Below are 20215 nucleotides of genomic sequence, written 5' to 3'. Positions count from 1 at the left end.
CTGAGCTGGGAGTATTTGGGTTCACAATACCCTAGGATTTTGTTCTTCTTACCTTTAAAGGAGTATTAACCGGACTATTTAGTTCAATCGGCAGTTCATCATGATGTTCCAATCTGGCCCCTTAAAGTCAGCTTTAGTAAAGAGTCTGTAAAATTCTCAGTCTTCACACACACACAGAGTGCTGAGTCACTTTCCAGTCAAGAGGACTTTTCCACAAAACATCAGAAATGCCCTCAATTTCCTGCATCACATTTAAGGATGTGAAAGATTTAGCCACGTTACTGTGAGTCTCCCTTCCATCCCCACCGGAGCTGTCAGACGCCGGCACGAATGTTTCTATATGTTCATCAATCAGACTGCGGCCTTGCTCCCCAGAGAACAGGGACATGACAAATTAGCTCGGCGCCTTTAAGGGGAAATGGAGAATTTGAAAAATGACATCCCCTCTTCCTAACTCACACTATGGAGCGGCCCCTCCTCCGGTCCCTGCCTTCCATCAATCACACCTGCTCCGGTTCTCAGGCAGACCCACCTTGTTCCATCGGAACGATCAGACTCAAATTGCTCAGGCTTTTCTAAGGTGTGACATTGCCCGTGTAACAAGGCCACGTGGATATCCCCCTCCTCCCACCCCACTTTCCCACCAGCTGTTTTTCTGTCCCTTTAACATTGTTTGTTTTGCTTTTTTTTTTTTTTTTAAAGGAAACTTATCTTTGAGTCATATCTCCCAGCCCTGCATCCCCATTCGTCTTCCTATCAATTTGTGATTTCTGTGAGGCCGGCCCCACTCCCCAGCTCTCTGAGATTAGCATCTTCCAGGGATGATTCACAAAGGCCTAATATCCTCTCAGTTCCTTTGATCAAAGATGTCAATGTCCCCTTTGGAAGCATCTTTCTATTAGTGGAGCTGTTTCTCCCATTTTAATATCCGGTATTTTCATTTGGATAAGGCTTTTCAAAAGGAAGACATATTTTACTCTTATTGAGTTTTATTATTGGTTCCAAGAGATAAATCCTATTTTTTCCTTTGGCTTCATCGCATGACCTCCTCCTGAGATGGGAGGAGGGAAAATTGTCTGGGACCTTTCCATATGCATTCTTTTTTGGGTCAGGCAGCTTTCCCCAAGGACTCCGGCATGATGAGAGCAGACATTTCTAGGACCCTTGAAAGTTGGCAGATTCCCCTAAATACATGACTCATTTGAGCTTCCCAACACCCTGGGAGGAGGTAGGTGTTACAGGAAGGCTTAGATGAGGAAACTGAGTTCTCAGAGAGGTAAAAAGAAATTGTTCAATCATTTTTCAGTCGTCCTGTCTTATTCTCCATGTCCCCATTTGGGAGGAATCACAGACGCATATGTCTACTCCTCCCATTTTATGAAATGGAAACAGATTTAGAGACGTGATGAACGGACTTCTTGGAGATCCCACAGGTAAAGAGCTTCAGAACCAGGGTGTAAAGCCAGGCCATCTGAGTCTGGACCCAATTCTCTTCCCACTGCAGTGTCCTGCCTCTCATTTCAAGGAAACTGGAACTTTGGGGCGGGAGGGTTTGGGAGGGGAGGTCAATGGGCATCCTTTTGTGCAATCTGATTTCCCCCAACACCTTCCAGCTGGAATGGGAGCTATTTCATTTGTGAATCTGAAAAAAAATGCCCAGCACACAGTAGGTACTTCTAAGTGCTTGCTGGATTGATCAGCTGAATTAGAATATCTGACCATAGTGAGATCCCTTTGGTTGAGAGAATTAGATTAGTAGAAAGAATACTCAAATGGCTCGTTTCAAACCAGTTTAAATCTTTTTTTTTTTAATTAACAAAGCATTAATTTTCTTCCTCTACCCTTTCCCCCTCATCTTCAAAATCATCTTGTACCAGGCAATATTGAGATAGAACATATCCATGGCAAGATGCCAGAGCTACTGAACCATTTTTAAAGCTTTTTCTTCCTGGCAGCAAATCATGGCATGTTGGAGGAACTGGGGTCAGTTACTTGGATCTGATTTGTGGAACCTAGATAGTGGATATATGGTATTTTGAGCAAAGGTCAGCATGAGGCAGATGGCAGCTTTCCCAGGACAAGAAGCCTATGAGCACAAACAGAAATGGACTTTGGAACCCAACCTCATTCAAGCCACAAGTGTTTATGCAACTTTACTCTGTTCCAGGCACCAGGCTGGGTGCCTGCACAACAAAACTAAAGTAGCCCCTGCCCTCACGGAGCTTCTTTTCTCCTGTCCTAACAGGACAGAGCTTGGACAAAGTGAGAATGAACTTGTCTGTGGGAAATAGCTTCAGAGAGGGAATCTTGCCTCCTAGTTCTGTTACTATCACTCAATGAAAATGCATCCAAGTGTTTATCATTTGCCAAGGACCATGGTAAGGGACAGGAAGAAAAAAATTAAACTGTTGCTGCCCTCAAGGTGTTTATATTCTATGGGAAGCCATGAAAATACACAAAATCAATGTTTGATGGATTGAATTGAGTTGCATCGAAGGAAATCAGCATTAGCTTGTTGGCTCATCAATGAAAGTACTCCAGATGGGCCCCAATGAACACCAAGGGGCAGAGCTCCAAGAAATGATATAGGGCCAATCCTTTCCCTTATTGGCTAAGCATGGGGTGAGGGAAAGGGGAAACTAGGGAGAAATTCTCTAAGAACTAGCATCACTTTAACTGTGAGACACTAAGCAAGTCACTTGATCTCAAGGGGTCTTGGTATCTTCATCTGTAACATGACTTAAGACATCCTGAAGGTTCCTTTCAGCTCTTATCTATGAAGCTCTAATGCAAGTTATAGACCATTTGCCATTCTTTATTAGTGAAGGGGAGCTTCTTCCCTGGGAACTCCCTAGTTTGATGACAGACCAGAACCAGAATTTGTGAAAAGCCAGGGTACAAGAAAATCATTCCTTTTCTCCCATGTCAAAGTTGGATTCCAAGCTGATAGCGACCATGATCCTTGGTATGATTTCTACTGGTCATTACTCACATTGGGCAGTGACCTTAGGCAACATGACAAAGCATGTTAAGGCCTTTGGCCTCAATCCTTTAAATAGGATCATGGCCAGGGTAGAGAGAGTATTTAAAGCAGGTGCCCTTGAGGATGGTTATTCATGAGAGAGGTGATGAATCACTTACAGAATCGCAAAATGCTTGATTTAGAACTGGCAAGGAGGTCAGACCTCATGCAGTCCAATCCCCTCATCTTACATAGAAGGAAACTGAGACTTAAAGGAATGAAATGACCTTCTCAGGGTCACACAGTGAGGAGCAAAAGCAGCATTCGAATGTAGGTCTTGATACTTAGTTCAGAATTCTATCCATTGGATTATGTTGCTTTTTCTATGATTTGATTTTCCATCATATGAAATTTTAAAATAGATTTTATTGATAAATTATGTTTTCACATTACTAAAATTTTTCCTCCCCTTGCTTTTGAGAGCCATTCCTTATAACAATTTTTTTCAGGGTATAATTATTTTATTTAAAATACACTTTCTTTCCCCCCTACTTAATGGTATTTTATTTTTTCCAATTACATGCAAAGTTAGTTTTCCACATTCATTTTTGTGAGTTGTTGAATTCCAAATTTTTTCTTCATCTTTCCCTTTCCTACCCCCACCTCAAGACAGCAAGCAATCTGATATAGGTTATACTTGTACAATCATTTTAAAATATTAATCATGTTGTGAAGGGAAAAAGCACACAAGAAAAAGAACAAAAAATGAAAATAGTATGTTCTGATCTGCATTCAGTTTCTATAATTCTTTCTCTGGATGTAGATGTCATTTTCCATCACAAGGTATTTGGAATTGTCTTGGATCATAACGTATTGCTGAGAAGAGCAAAGTCTACCATACTTAATTCTAGCACAATGATGCTGTTACTGTATAATAAGTATTTTTAAAGAGGAAAGGCAAAAAAAAAAAAAACCAGAATTTTTTTTTGTTTTTTATGTATTATACATAAAAAAATCTTAAAATATACACAATGTCCCATATCCTGTGGTCTTTCTGCCTTTGCAAAGCAGAGTCCTGGGGGTATCTTCTCATTTCTTAAGATCATTTCTTGTTCTTTGTGATTTCATGACAATAATCATCTAAATAATTTTTAAAATAAAATTTTATTTATTATTTTTTGCATCACCAGAAATTTCCCTAGTTTTTCCTTCCCAGAGACCCAACTTATATATCAAATTATATTTTAGAGAAAACTTGGAAAAGGAGAAGAATAGATAAATATGCAAAACTACTCAACACACTAGAAAAAAAAATCTAGAAGTGCATGTAGCATACCACATCTATGGACCCTACCATTGCAAGAAAGCGTGTGTGTGTGTGTATGTGTGTGTGTGTGTGTGTGTGTGTGTAAGGGGAGGGAATTGGCTTCTTAAATCTTTTTCTTGGTAGCTGTGCTTACTCTCTGTAATTTTATATTTGCTTTTTATTTGAGGGGGGTGGATCTTTGCATTTACATCATTGTATTCACTGTATATGTTGTTTTCTGGCTCTGTTTATTTCATTCTGTATCAGATCATGTAAATCTTTCCATGCTTTTCTGTATTTGTCATATTTTTTTTCTTATACTGCAACAATATTCTATTATATTTGTGTACTAAAATTTGGGTAGCCATTTCTCAATCAACGGGCATCTACTTTGTTTTTACATTTTTATATTTTTTTATTTTTTACTATCATAAAAAATGCTACTATAAATATTTTGGTATAGATGAGGAGTTCTGTGTTATCAATTATTTCCTTGGGGTATAATCTCTTTGTCAAAAGGCACATTTTAGTCACTTTATTTGCATAATTCTAAATTGCTTTCCAAATTGGTTGTACTGATTCATGGATTCATTAACAATGCATCAACGTTCCTCTCTCCCCACAATTCCTCCAGTACTGCCTATTCTCACCTTTTGCTATTTTTGCCAAGTTGCAGGATGTGAGATAACACCTGAGGGTTATTTTAATGAACATTTCTCTTATTGATTTGGTGAATTCTTTCATATGATTGTTAATAGTTCATGATTCTTTTTTTATTTTTAAAAGAAATGTTGTTCTTAACCTTTGACTAATTTCCTATTGGGAATGACTTTTGGTCTTTTATGCATAAAAGTATGTATGTATATGTATACACACATGTATATGTATGTGTTTTTGGATATTTTTGTGTAGATGGATATTGTTTATATAGCTTAGATATGAAGTCCTTATCAGAGTAACTTCATACAAAGATTTTTCCCACACACACACATTTGATCACTTCCTTTTTTAACCAAGCATTGATTTTGTCTGACCAGAAGCTTTTCAGTTCTAGGTAAGCAGCTATCTGTTTACCTTTGTCTTTGTGTTTGGTTAAAAATATGTCTCCAATCCATACTTGTAAAAAATATTTGATTTATCTTTTCAATATTTTTATGGTATGATCTTTAGAATTAAAGTCACAGCTTCATTTTGAATTTGTTGAGGAAAAGGCCACTATTTTCAGATGCTGTGAGTTTTTATAAAATAGTTTTATTACCTAAATAATTTATGTTATTCAGTTTATTGAACACGGGGTCACTGAGTTCTATTATTTCTGATTTTTTCTGTTCTAGTCTATTCTATTGATCGATTTTAAAAATCTGTACCAAATGGTATTGGTGGGCTACTCTATAATGTATTTTGAAGTCCAGAAATGTATATCCAATTTTTTCATTATTTCCCTTAATATTCTAAAATACTTTTCTGCGAATGAATTTTTGTCATCATTTTTATTGGATTCTATCAAGTGTCCTTTTGACAGTTTGATTGGTAAACATTAAAATTGCAATTTGATTTTGGTAGTATTATTTTTATTACATTGGCACGGCATAGCCATGAACATGGCATATACTACAGGGCTTAGAATACTATATAAAGATTAAAAGAACAAGGTTTGTGGCCAAAAATATTATATTCCGCAAAATTAAGTATGATACTGCATTTTTAAAATTGCATTTTAAAAATGGACATTCAATGAATTGCCAGATTTTTAAGATTTTGTAACAAACAAACCTGAACTTAATAGAAAATTTGATATATGAGTCCACATCAAAGATTAATTTCAAGGCACTCAAAAAAGCACAAACCATTTATGTTTTATGTTGGAAATGTAAACTGTATATTTATGATTGTCATTAGTAATTGGGTAGTTCAAAAGAAAGATTGGGGGAGAACTGAACATGATGTGATTCTAAAAAAACTAGGGAGGAGAAGGTAAAAACATGTAATTACATTATGCGAATATGGTGTAAGAAATTGGCACAGAGGAATTAGATGGGGGATGAGGGCTAGTAGTTCTGAAATTTTACTCAAATTGGGAATGGATTGGGGGGATAATATATATATATATATATATATATATATATATATATATATATACATATACATGCAGAAGAGTATAAAACCCCTCAAAATCTCTGAAGAAATAAAATGGAGAGAATGTGTAGATTAATGGGAATAGGATAAAAAAGTAAGGAAAAGGTAAGAGGGAGAGGATGAGGAGGAGGGATTCTTTGGGGTAGGAGAAGATTAAGTAATAGCAAGGCAAGCTTGTGGGTAGAAGTAAAAGAGAAGAGTTAGAAGGGATAGGAAACGAAATAGTCACAAATACAATTACAATGATCAGGAATATAATTTTTAGAAAGAAAAATGGAAGTAGGGTAGTAATCATTGTTCTTAGACAAAGTCAAAGATTAAAGAGATTCAATCAAAAGAGAAATATACATTATATGACTGTCATATTAATATCATTTAGATGTATGTACATATATATGTATATGTGTGTATATACACATATGTGTATAGATACATATATATATATATATATATATATATATAGGATATATATATATATATCCATGTTTAATTGTAGTCTGCTTGAGGTGGTGAGAAAAAAAGGAGAGAAACAGAACAGAGTACAAAGTGCACAGCAGAGAACAAAAGAAAATCTACAAGAAAGCAAAGGCATCAGTTCTAAATATAGTGTATACTATTATTATACAAATTCTCTTCCAATGACTTCAAATCAGTCCTCGGATATTAATGACTATGTGATCCTGGGCAAATCATTTAACCCTGCTTGCTGGAAACAAAAATGACAAACCATTCCACTATCTTTGCCAAGAAAACCCCAAAGGAGGTCACGAAGAATCAAATACAACTGAAATGATTGAACCGCAACAATTAGTTTATCAATTATAGGTACCTTGGACAGCAGCACTCAATGACCCATGGGCAAGGTATAGAACTGAATAGAATGAATATAGCCTTGGATTGATTTGGGGAAAGTTCTCATTGGGTTCAATGGTCCCATCCTGAACTTACCTCTTCCCTAAGGCTACCCTTCAAGGCAGCCTTCAATAATTCAGTGAGAAAGATCACATAAAGTTGAGTATGTCTCCATTTATGTCTAATCAATCAACAAGCATTTCTCATGTGCTTATGGACCGAGCCCTGTGCTAGATGCTGGGCATTCAAAGACAAAAATGAAACAAATTTGAAGAGTAAATATTTTTGAAAGGCTGTTTGAACTGGATTCAAATCCTGTTTCAGACCCATAGCTACATAATCATTAAAATCTATTTGAGTCTCAGTTGCCTCCAAGCTAAATGAGGATGGGCTATCTGCAGTCTCCCCCTCACAGGGTCAGGATTATTTAGAGTGTTCATATGAGGGGGAGAAAAGATTTCTTCTGTTCAGCTTCCTAGGGCAGAGACAGGAGTGTTGGGCAGAAATTGTAGAAAGGCAGTTTAAGGTTTGGAAGATGTTTTACACAGATCTTATATGATCCTCACAACAGCCTTGAGAGGGATGTGCTATTATTATCCCCATTTTACAGATGAGGAAACTGAGACAGAGAGAGGTTCAATGACTTGCCCCGTGTCATACAGCTGTGTAAAGTCTGAATCAGGTCTTCCTGATTCCAGATGTAGAACTCTAGCCAGAACTCTGAATCTTCGTTCTTATGATGCTCTGCTCTTTAGTGTTTTTTTGCCCCCCAGATCTAAATCTGTGACTTCAATCCAGAACAGTCCTCAAGGATCTGATAATCAGGTGTTGTAACTGGAGTGGTTTTAAGGACCACCCACTATCTTGGCAACCCAGTGTTCGCTTTATCCGAAAATCATTAGCGGATCCAGTGGATCTAAGGCATTATTGACAAAATCCACTTTATCTTCCTCCTACTTTCCTTAAAAAAATGAAAACAACTCCTCAGTCCCTGTTGTATCTCTTTGTTTGATGTGATGGGACAAGCTCAGGCTGGAGCCCCTGCTTATGACTTCAGCCTGTTGTTTAGGAAGCTGCTCTGACAAATTTAGAAGGATGACATCAATTCAAGGTCAGCCAGCAGGAACTTGTTGGGTGGGGGTGGGAGGCGGTGAGAGAGGGAGAGCAAACCCAGGAGACAGGCCAGACCGACTTCACAAACAGGAGAGTAAATCTTGAAACCACCAGGGATAGGAAAACAGATTTTTTCCCCCCCTTTCCCTTTCACTCTCCAGTTAAAATCCCTTTGAGGGTTTTCCCCCCTCTTCCAGAAACTAAGTTAAAAACAATCTTCTCCCAGGTCACACCCTAAATAAATAGAGAGACCAACCCACCCATCTGCTTCCTCGCTTGGAGATTTATTTATTCAATCCCCAATGGGGGTGGAGGTGAGGGTTTGTCCTTGCTGTGAGTTGCCTGGGATAAATAAATGCTAGACTTCTTTAATCAGGAGGTGTTTCCAAATCAAGAGCAGAGAGATCTCTTCCCCACACGCTTTTTTGATCTGAACTGCTTCCTCCTTCGCCCACCCACTTGCTGAAAAATGAGGCCGTCAGGAATAAAGCGAGAGGAGAGGGCAGGGGGCTCCGCTTTTTATAGTTGCCTAATAGCAGAGAGGGTGGAAAGGATTCCAGAGGGAGGCTTTGAACTCCCCCGATGGCGGCTCCGGCTTCACACACGAGGAATCTGGCCCATTGTCAGAAGGGCTGCATTCCAAAGGCATGAGGCGTTCCTGGGGAGCACCCAGCATTCCAGAGCCCCAGGTTCAAAGGGACAGAGGGAGCTTTAGGGGGCCCGGAGGGAGGGGGCCCTGCCCAGGGGTGGGCTGACCGGGAGGTCAACAGGGAGCTCGGAAAACTGCAGGCCCGGGACAAGGTGCTGGGAAGGCAGAGGGGCCAGGGAGGGGTGGGGGGGGGGGGGGGGGGGGGGGGGGGGGGGGGGGGGGGGGGGGGGCAGGCAGCCAGTGCACTAAGGGCCAGCCATGGGACAAAGGCCACACGGCGAAGAGCTGTTCTGTGGAAATGACCTGAACATTTTAATTCAGTATGAATTTAACTGTCATTGTCATCCCTGTGGTTATCCTTGTTTGTATGTAGTTGTTTGCATCGTCTCTTCTATTAGTCTGTGAGCTCTTTGAGGACAAAGATCTTTGTTTCTTTCTCTTTCTTTCTTTCTTTCTTTCTTTCTTTCTTTCTTTCTTTCTTTCTCTTTCTTTCTTTCTTTCTTTCTTTCTTTCTTTCTTTCTTTCTCTTTCTTTCTTTCTGGCTTTCTTGCTTTCTCTCTTTCTTTCTTTCTTTCTTTCTTTCTTCCTTTCTTTCTTTCTCTTTCTTTCTTTCTGGCTTTCTTGCTTTCTCTCTTTCTCTTTCTTTTTCTTTCCTCTCTTTTTCATTCTTTCTTTTCTTCTTTCTATCTTTTCTTTCTTTTCCTCTTTCTATCCTTCCTTCTTTTCTTTCTTTCTCTTTTTCATTCTGTTTCCTCTTTTTATTCTTCCTTTTTTCTTTCTTTTTAATTCTTTCTTTCTCTTTTTCCTTCCTTCCTTTTCTTCCTTCCCCTTTCCCCCTTCCTTCCTTTCTTTCTTCCTTTCTTATCTGCAACACTTAACACAGTGCCTGACAACCTAGTAGGTCTTGAAAAAATGCTTGTTGATGGACTATTATGAATATTATTTCTGTTCTTTCTATTTTTTTTTATAAGAAATTCAGATAAAGATAGTCTTGGGATAAGTCTACTATTATTCTCTGATGTTCACCATTCAGGCAACTCTTGCACAGGTGGATAAAATAATTACTTTTTGCAATTAAGCTAAACTATGGAAATTTAAGATCACTTCCTATAAGCTCACAAAAGCACAATCAGACTCTGTTCCCACCTGCTTTTGATTTCCTCTTCTAGGTCACTGTTATTTGAGAGTTGGTTGCCCTTATTGACAGATATCTTCTTATTAGATTTTAAGCTCCTTGAGGGCAGGGATCATCTTTTGCTTTTTTTTTTTTTTTTTTTTTTTTTTTTTTTTTTTTTTTTTTTTTTTTTTTTAATCTCCTCAATGCTTAGTACAGTGCCCAGAACACAGCCAGCACTTAATATTTATTATTATAGAAAAATTGGGGCTGATAATTCCTAGACCTTTCCTTTTTATTTTCCTTCAAATTTCCTCTTCTTTCTATTCTAAACAGAACCAGGCTATTACTTTAGGAGCCTCTCAACTGGGCTCCGAATGATCCTCCACTCAGCTGCTACACTGATACCCTTAAAGGATAAGCCTGCTGGTATTATTTCCTTGTTCAAGAAGCTGAAGGGGATTATTATTATTCTGATGATGAAATGCAGACCCCTCTGTTAGATAATTGAGGTTCTTCTCAATCTAACTCCAGCCAGTATCACTCATATCATTGTTGTCCTTGTTCATCGCATCCATGGTTGTGTGGGTAAATGTTTAACCACCAGCTCTCAAAAAAAGACAGGATATATTTTCATGAATGTGCAATATGAATATTTTTTTCTATTACTTCCTTAAGTCTAGGCAGTCAACAAAACAATAAATAAAGCTATGCATTATGGCATTTGTTGATTTCTGAAGTGTAAATACTCACACTGAAAATTTAATGATCAGCCCTCTCTATCTAAGCTGGCTCCAACATAGTGCTTTCTGCATCCCAGCCAAACTCACCTACTTTCAAATCCTAGTGTATGCTACTCCATTTTCCTCCCTCCCTGCCTTTACACGACTGTGTAAGGATGCCCTCCATCCTCCTCCCTACTTGGAACTCCCTTCAAGACAGCTCATATGCCAGTTGCTATAAGAAGCCTTTCTTCATTTCCCTTCTCCCCCACACAATTATTTTTATTCACATCTGGGTACATTTACCTCTGCTCTGTAGAATAGAAGCTCCTTGAGGGCAAGTCTCTAAATTTTGCCTTTGTAGTTCTAGTTCTTGGAATATAGTAGTTGTTTAATAGAGTATATTAATGAATATTCCTCTCTTCCAGAGGTTCATCCTGTCATGTTTGAAATCCTAGATTCTGGCTCCAGCTCTGCTGCTGACCATGTGTCTTTGGACAAGTCACTGAAGCAATCTGGACTGCTCCCATGTCAGTAAGGCGAGAAGCTTGGGCTCTGGGAGCTGTGAGGGACCTTTCAGTCCTAGATTTCTGAGTACTTGGGGTGGGGAGGAGAGCACTGGAGTCACCGTATATGGCTCGGTTGGAAGCGCTGAGGGTGCTCGAGTCCAACCCTCCCCTTCGGTCTTTCTCGGTTGCCTGCAAATAAACCATAATGTAGGAGCACAGGATTCCAGGATTTAGAGCTCACGAGGACTCAGGAGAGAAAGCCTCATCAAGAAGCCTTTCCTACCTTTTGGCAAAATAAATCTAGGGTTTTCTGGCCTCCAGGTTTTCTGATCTAAAGACCCACAGCTTAGGCCACAGGACCCTGGCAGAAATCAAGCTAGCAATTAGAACTGCAAGCAAACCAGACAGTAAGCAAGCTGGGGGAGACAGCAACAGTTGGAAGATGAAGGACTGGGGCCCTGGGCCTTCTCTGTCTCCCAGGCAAGCCTGGGCTTGTTACCCGGGTAGGGTCTTAGAGTTTAGTGCAAGAAAGCAGAGGAAGGTGAAGGGTGTTGTTTCTAGCTCAGAGTCTTTGAAGAGCTTCTCGACTGCCAGCTCCCTAAATGAGAAAGAAAAGAAAAGAAATCTCGAGAAATCCCAGCAGGATTCTGAGGGGTGGAGCTCATTTTTCAAAAGGCCCAGAACAATGCTGGGGGCCTAGTTCCCAGAGCATTTAAGGAATGTTTCTGTCTTTGAGCGTCTAAATTCAAGACCTTCCCCCCAAAGAACGACAAGAGCGATGGGGAAGGCAACAACAGAGGGGTCATCTCCATCCCTCAGTCCTTGTTCGTTGCCGTGGTCCCTGGCATAGAATCAGCAATGTTCGTTGCCCGCTTCTCTGGCTCTCTGGGAGAGAGAAGAGAGCGAAGCAGGAGAAAAACTAAAAGATGTCAATGAAGTGACTTGTCCAAAGATGGACAAAGAGTCAGTATGAGACAAACTGGGATTCCCACCCGGCAGCTCTCGGTCTCACTGAGCCAGCTTGCCGCCATATTGGGCCGCCCGTGATTTTTATAAAAGTCCCCAGATTTTGTAATCTGATAAAACTGTGTGAATGTCTCCATGTTGGTCTATGGTGGGGGGCTGGTTCCTTAGTCTTTACAGTGCAGATCTGTCTGCCACAGGTAAACAATCTCTGCCCCGGTGCCTTCGAAGAAACAGACTGGATCCATGATTTTAATGGCGTGGAACCTCCAACCGGTTCCAGCCCACGCCTTCTCTGAAAGCTCTAACCTGAGTCGCCTAGATTACTGAGAGGCTGAGTGACGTGTCCCAGATGATACAGCCAGAGTCCTCCTAATTTTGAGACCGCTTCCCTAGGCACTGCACCACGCTGGCATCCCCTCAATGTTTGCTTTTCCAAGAGTAAAAGGTATGAGTGTAGCAAGAGAACGGTTTGTGAGGAACGCCTGCATCACGGACCTTGGCTTTGGAAGTGACCTTGACAGATCACCAGCTGATGACGGACCTACTGAAGCATTCCAGGGCGGTTTTCTCCTTTTAGACAAAGCCCCGGGGCTCAGACTGTTCCAGGTCATATTCCCCACTTGGGGATGTTGGTTGACTTTCACTTGGGAACTATTTTTCCCCCCCGGATTCTCTTTCTTATCAAGTCTTATGGGATGTTTTACTATGGATCTCATCACATTACATCATCATTCGTGTTTTCACAGAATCATCATCATCATCACCACTGACATCATCCCAAGTGATTTATAAATGGGAAGGGATCTGTTTTTTTTTTTTTTTTTTTTAACAGATGTGGAAACTGAGGCTCACGGGGTCCCGGTGATTTGTGTTAGCAAAGTCGGGATTGGACTTTAGAGCCCATTCCCCCTCCAGGATTTCTCCAGGTCAGAACTGTGGGATCATTGTCCACCCTCCCGGCTCACCTGCCCCTTGCCTCCCACCGACCTATGAGAGATGAGCATTTCTAGGATCTTCACAAGAACAGGTAAGGAAGTAAACATAGTCCTTAGCTTGAGGATACAGCACCATCTGCTGGATCACTGGCTGCTTTCACTCTTCTTTCGAGTTCATCACTCATCTCTACCATAGGAGCCAGAACAAAACAAAAAACAAACAAAAAACCTGCTTGTGGAGATCCAGAGGGCCCCAGGCAGCTTCCATTTTTTTTTTTTTTTTTAACAAGTGAAAAATAAGGCCTAGGAAAGTAAAATGCCCAAGGTCACCCAGATGAGTGACAAAATAGGATTCAAACTGGTCTTCTGCCTGACCGAGCCACTTTCCCGCCGGACCAGGTTTCCTTTCTCAGCTCCAGTTCCTAACCAAGGACTGAGTGTGAGGGTATTCTACCAATCTTGAAGAGTAAAGTTTGATTGATTTACTTTTTAACTCAGGAGCAAGTCAAATTTGTTTAATGGAACTCCTGGAGATGTCTTCTGTTATCTCCCCTCTCATTATCTGAGGGCCAAAAATCAACTGCACAAAGACATGCCAGAAGATTGCCTCAACAGCTGAGAAAGAGGAGCTGGGAGCTTTAGTGGACCTCAAACCCACTACGAGCCAACGCTGCTCTGTGGTAGCCAACATAATGGAAATCTACTGTGTCTCCCAATACGTTCCTCCAATTTTTCTACACACTTCCTCAGCAGAGTTCTGACATTCTGTCCTAATTTATTCAAAAACTTGGTAAATATCCTGATTGTTTGCATGAAATTAAGCCCTGGAAAATAGAAAAGGATTGAACTTGTGAATTCATTAAGAGTCAAATTCAGAATGAGGAAATTTTCTCTGCCGGTGCTGGCTGCCATTCTTTTGCAACTTAGCCTTTAGCTTAATGTAGTCCTAGAGTTTCCTACAAGCCTGAGGAGTGACGGGACTTATAAAGTACCACACTCGGTATGTGCCAAAAGCAAGTCTTGAACCCAAGGCCTTCCTGGCTCTGAGGTCTGGCTTTCCATCCAATATGGTCCGTTGTGATATGTCATACATATTACAAACTGTTAATAAGTACTTTGGATTTTTAAAAAAAATTAGAACCCAAGAGAAATCCAAAAAGGGAATTTTGCTTTTCTAAACTTGCCAAAGGGAGTTGTGGTAGCCTATAAATAAATTGATAGCAAAAGACATTGAACTATGCAAAGGCTTCAGCTGTTCTTTGATCTCATCAACTTGACTATTCCATCCAGTAATGCAGATTGCAGCCCATCCATGCTGCTCCATTTTGGGGGAATTTTGCTTTTCCTTTCTTACCAATTCAATAGAGAACCTCCTACTGTCTTTAGAGATCTTCCCATCCAGATTAAATTTTTTGAAAAAGGAGCTCTTGGTTAAGATATATTTTGGGTACCCACTGATGAGTAATATTAAATGATATTAATACCTCTGCAAAAAGAAAAAAAAAGAAAATTTCCCTTCCAGAATCCCTTTCTGATCTACTTTGAAACAATGAAAATTTAACAGAACCAGTGCTAACAGAACAGTGTCTCTTTAATGTTGCATGTGGTGAGAGCTGCTTCCTGGGATGGTCTTCCCAAGAGAACCCTAAGGAGGAACCTCATTTTCTCTTAAAGGAGTCACTAGTCATTGGTCAAGGACAAAGGCTCACAATGGTTCAAACCAAGATGGAGCCCGACATTTGTGAGGATAAAAAGGTAAGAGAAATGATCCACCTGAAGGGCCCCCGGCTGACTCATACACTCACTTGCTGAAGATACAGTCCTTAGGAACTCAGAATAACCTTTCTTGGGCATTTAGGGGAAGCTCTTGGTTTCCCTCCACTCCTCTCTCTCTCCTCAGGACCCTTCTTTCCTTCCTGCTTGATATTCGTCAAGCTCAACATCCCACCCTCTCAGCCATACTTTGATCCAGTTAGACTCCCCATGCTGGGTCACTTTCCTTTCTCACTTAACTCCTTTTGAACTAATTAGGTCCAGTGCTATCTTCTCCAAGTGACCTTTCCTGATTCCATAATCAATGCACTTCCTCTAAATTGTGCTTATTTGGACCATTAAAAAATTACTCGTGAGCACCCACTGGTGAGCAATGGAGAGGACTGCAGTCGTTCCGAAAAGCCCTCGCACCTACTCAATCTGCAATGAAGCCATTGGCTGATGGCTTGATCCTGCCTCCCTCTTGTGACCAGAATGTAGACTACGCTCTCCGCTGCTATAGTAAAATAGAAAGTGGTAGGTGGTAGAATGCAGTTACCACTAGTGAGTATACATGTAGCCCCCACCAAGAGCCACAAGCAAAATGGTAATGGGGCAGCTGTGCCTTCTGATGCCTGATCTCTGAACAAAGGTCTGAATGATCCCTTCTTACCATTTCCTCTCCTCTGGGTGATCTATGATCCAGCAATGCTCATCTCCGTACTCTCTGTTCATCCCACAGAGCCCTTCAGTTCCTACCTGCATGTGATTCCCCGGGTTGTTTTCCACCCTCTGCAGTAAGGCTTTCTTCTGGAGGGCCCCGTCCCCCAGTCCCCATTGCTGGTGCTTTCCCTCACAGACCCTGGGTATCTTGTATCTACGGAGCTTTTTATACACTGTATACCCCCATTTTATGTGAGAGCCTTGGGGTCAGGGACTGTTTTTGCCCAAAAATATTAGTGCTAAGTATGAACCCATCTTCCCCAAGTGTTGGGAAGAAATGTTTGTATTTTTCTTAGTATATTTTTGAAGTAAATATTCCTAAAGAAGAAATATCCATCTATCCTTCCTTCTTCCCTCCCTCTCTCCCCCCTCCCTCCCTCCTTCCTTCCCTCCTTCCCTCCTTCCTTCCCTCCTTCCCTCCTTCCTTCCCTCCTTCCTTCCTTTCTTCCCTCCTTCCTTCCTTCCTTCCGTCCTTCCTTCCCTCCTTCCTTCCTTCCTTCCTTCCTTCCTTCCTTCCTTCCTTCCTTCCTTCCTTCCTTCCTTCCTTCCTTCCTTCCTTCCTTCCTTTCTTCCATCTATCCATCCATCCATCCATCTAAACAACAAGGTTCCAGCAGCAGCAAAGGCAAAGGCATATAATTCTGGGTCTGTGATTCTCTGATGTCGCTTCATTGCCTGGGTGAGGCTTTTCAAAGTCGGTAGAAACCTGACATTGCCAAATGATAATTTGGGCTGTTCACAGCTGGCGTTTCTCTTGCAAAGAGTTAGCAAGTTAAATGCTCTGTGATTTAATACACAGTCAGTCTCACTAATTTGAGTCATATTCCCAGTTCTAGGAGTTCAAATTCAGCCCAGGTACTCAGGATTCGTGTTGAATATAAAACCAAAGATGTCTTTTCATTTCCCAGAAGTTGCTGACTCTTTCCTGACATCTGCGGCAAAGTAATTCTGGACAGCTTATATTGAGAGAGAAATCTGCATCCAGCACCCATACGGTCCCTGTAGAGTTGGAGGATTCTAAGAGCTAGAAGGAAGCTTAGAGGTTGTCTGATCCGTGCCCTCTTCCTCCCTGCTCCTTTGGCCTCAGTGCACTGCTCAGAGAAGTGAAGTTACTTGCTCAAAGTCACACAGCAAGTTAGTGATAGAATTGAGTCCACTTTGCCTCAAGGCAACTGCCTTCTCTTGACTGTTTTGTTTTTCTTTGGCCCCAGACAGCTAGTGAAAGAACAGCACCCATCTACTCTGAATTATCTGTATGTGATCATGTTTACATGTGGACGCCCCATTCGAATGCAAACCCTCTTTTGCTTAGTGATTCTTTGGCCAGACCCACGAGTCCTAAATATGCTCAGATTCCTTCTCAACTGATTCCCTTTCTGGACTCCCTCTTCAGCTCACTAGCCTCCTTACCCTCCTTGTGGGCACTTTGCCTTGGAGATGCTTATAATTTATTATAGAGTACAGGGCCTGGCAGAGAAAGTGCATAATAAATGCTCTCTATCTCTATCAGGCAATAAGCACTTAGTAAGTACCACTCAGTGTCAGGCATTATTCTGGGGATTAGAGAAATACGCCCTGCCCTCAGGGAGCTTACATCCTAACCTGAGATTTGGCCAGCGTCCTCGGGAGCTGTTCTAACTAAAATTTCCTTCTCTCAGTCAATCTCAACTGGTCCTTAGACAACACGATTGCCCACCACCAGGCTCATCCTCCAAACCTCTCAAGTTGCTGGGATATTCTAGAGCATGAGGTCTACCGGTCATGGCTCTGAGAACGCAGGGTCATCTTCACATTGGAAAGAAGCAACCAAGAGGATGAATCAGAAATTGATTAAAAAAAAAAAGTTTCAATACATATGACTCCTGCTATTAAATAAAAACTTTAAAATCGAGTGCTACTGCTGGGATCCTACTCTTTGGAACATTGTTCTGAATTACTTTTCTTTGAGTCATGTCATTCAGTCGACAAGCATTTATTAAGTGCTGACTGTTTACCAGGCCTTGGAGAGTCAAAGACAAAAATGAAAGAGTGCCTGTTTTCAAGGAGCTTATGTTCTCTTAGGGGAATGTAAGGTAGAGAACCCATGCAGAGATAATTAATATAAATAAAATCAGCCCCCGGGGGGGAGGCACAATGGCGTCCTTGTGGATCCCAAATATCTTCAGTAGCTCTACTGGCTTCCTGCTGCTCAGGATGCTGTTGACCATCAAACAGGCAAAGGGACATGTGGATGACTTTATTAAATTATGTGTTAATGTAGACCATTCTCTTAAATTGCTCCAATCCTTGACCCAGAAAGCCATATCTCTAGAGGTTTATCTTGGGATTGAGTGGCTGTCTAAAATGGAGTTTATCTTTAACTTCAACTACCTTGATGCAGACTGCGCAGAGGAAGGGAAGAGTATACAAAGTGCTCATTGCTGAGGTCCCTGAGTTGCTGAGGTCCCTGAGTGCCTGAGATCTGTCTGGAAGAAGAGCCCCACCATGCTGACATAGGGTGGTTGCAGCTGGCTACCATGGTGATCTAAATGGCATGGAAGGAGAGCCATCAGTGGTGTCTTTCAGCGTCTCATTCTTTTGTTGGTTGGGTTTAGGGCCATCTTCCATGGCTCTCAGATGGGTGGCAAAGGCAGCCAGCTTTAGTAGCAAGAGAAGTAGGAGCAGAATAGGGCAACCCACAGATGGAGGTCGAGGAGGAAGCTGGAGGGTGAGGAGGTTGTATATTTCAGCCATAAGGGACAGTGTATACCAAGGTTTGGAGGCAGGACATGGCAAGTCACATACTGAGAACCACCAATGGGCCAGTTTATCTGGAGTAGAGAATAATGTATAGAATCCTCCTTCTGAGGAGCAATAAGAGCCACTTTCCTTCTTGGAAGTGCCCTACGACTGAATAATTTCACTAATTCAGACAAGAAGCCAAGTCAACCTTTATTTTAACAGAGAGAGTGGGACTTTTTATGCTCTCAGTGTTGGCTGAGAATGTCTTTGGGGAGTTTTAGCTAAAGGCAGTAGGAGTGGGAGGAGGCAGGAGGGTCTTGAAGATGATTACAGGACAGTTTTTGAAGGCTTCTGTTCTCCTCAATTATCTTTGAATCATCTTGATTTGAGGCTTCTGTTCTCATTTATCTTTGAATCATCTTGATTTTATTTCCCTGCCCTACGGTCTAAGTCATCCCCAGGCTGGTTATGGTCTTGTGATACTTTGATATGGCATAATAATTGACATTTATATGGAGCTTTAAAGTCCTCAAGATGCTTTACTTACCTTCTTATTTGAAACTCACAAAAATCCTGAAAGGTGTTACTATAGGCTATTACCTCCACCTTAAATATGGGGAAACCGAGGCAGAGGTGAAGTGATTGGAGTTAGCCCTAATCCTAAATGTCCCAGTGACAAAACAAGTAGGTATCAGAAGTGGATTTTAAGCCCAGCTATCATTCTGAATCCAAACCTAATAGTACCATTGGACAATCTTGCTTCTCAGGAGCAATAGCTGACAGTGACGTGATACATTTTCAAGTTTATGAAGCTCCTTTTATGCATTATCTATTGCCCTGTGTTGTTTTTTCCCTTCAATCACTCCAAGAAAAGCTTTGCTTCAGCATCTGTCACCTGGATTAATCAACTATCAAACTGATATTTTAAGGTGCAGTTCTGACTGTGTCATTCCCCATCTCAAGAGGCTTCTGGAATTTCCTCTCACTAACATTTAGTACAAATTCTGTCACTCAGAGCTCTTCACAAGGTCCTTGGTTCTACACCTGTTTCACCCCATCTTGGCTCAGCTGGCTTTCCTAGCTTTCCTTTGGCTCTTAGATGACTGACCTTCTCCTCTGGAAACTTAGCTTTCTTCTTTCTTCATTTTTACTTTTATAATTTTTTTTATTATTTTTACATTTCATTCTTATTTCATTTTCTCACAGCAAAACCCCAGCCCAAACTCTGAAGGGCTGTTTCACTTTCCCCATTGTGGGTTCCAGGCTGGTTCCTGGACACCACCATTTTCCCTTATCCTGCCCTGCCCTCTGGTGGAAATCAGAACATCAACTCCTCATCTGCGCAGAAAAAGGAAGAGCTCTGGCCCTGGATGGCTTTACGATTCATCAGCACGGTTCCCAGAGACATCAGCCAAATGCCATGATTCTCCGGTCAGGCGTCAATTGGGCCAGCAGGGGGCAGTTCTAAGCGCCGGGTGCTGTTCTGCAGGACTGTGGTGCTGAAATAGCTCCCTCCACTCCTTGGTGCCTTTCATGTGCGTTTTGTGTATTTTGTATGTCCTTTGTGCTCTGCTTTTGTTTTCCCCATAGAATAGGGGCAATGAAATGGAAATGGAATGGAAAAAGACAATGGGCCAAGTCCTAGGGACACAAATAGAAGGATAGTTCCTCCTTTAATAATAAAAAAAAGAGGGTTAGATTTGATGATCTCTGGGGTCTCTCCCAGCACTTCAAAGCATTTTTAAGTAAAAGGGC

The 20215-nt window shown here is 41.3% G+C and overlaps 2 long non-coding RNA genes across 2 annotated transcripts; both read left to right on the top strand.

Annotated features, from left to right (window-relative positions):
* The first annotated feature begins 207 nt into the window (after positions 1-207).
* LOC116423501 lies at positions 208-2470 on the top strand. The gene is made up of 3 exons (XR_004234115.1): positions 208-580; positions 1307-1433; positions 1878-2470. It is a non-coding gene; the product is annotated as an uncharacterized LOC116423501 (long non-coding RNA).
* Positions 2471-10840: 8370 nt separating this feature from the next.
* LOC116423502 lies at positions 10841-17624 on the top strand. Its single transcript, XR_004234116.1, has 4 exons — positions 10841-15019; positions 15296-15553; positions 16648-16781; positions 17398-17624. It is a non-coding gene; the product is annotated as an uncharacterized LOC116423502 (long non-coding RNA).
* Positions 17625-20215: the final 2591 nt, after the last annotated feature.

Source organism: Sarcophilus harrisii, chromosome 4 (genome assembly GCF_902635505.1).
Source record: "Sarcophilus harrisii chromosome 4, mSarHar1.11, whole genome shotgun sequence".
Lineage (NCBI taxonomy): Eukaryota > Metazoa > Chordata > Mammalia > Dasyuromorphia > Dasyuridae > Sarcophilus > Sarcophilus harrisii.
The sequence above is the reverse complement of the archived record's forward strand: the minus strand, read 5'-3'. Positions and strand labels throughout refer to the sequence as shown.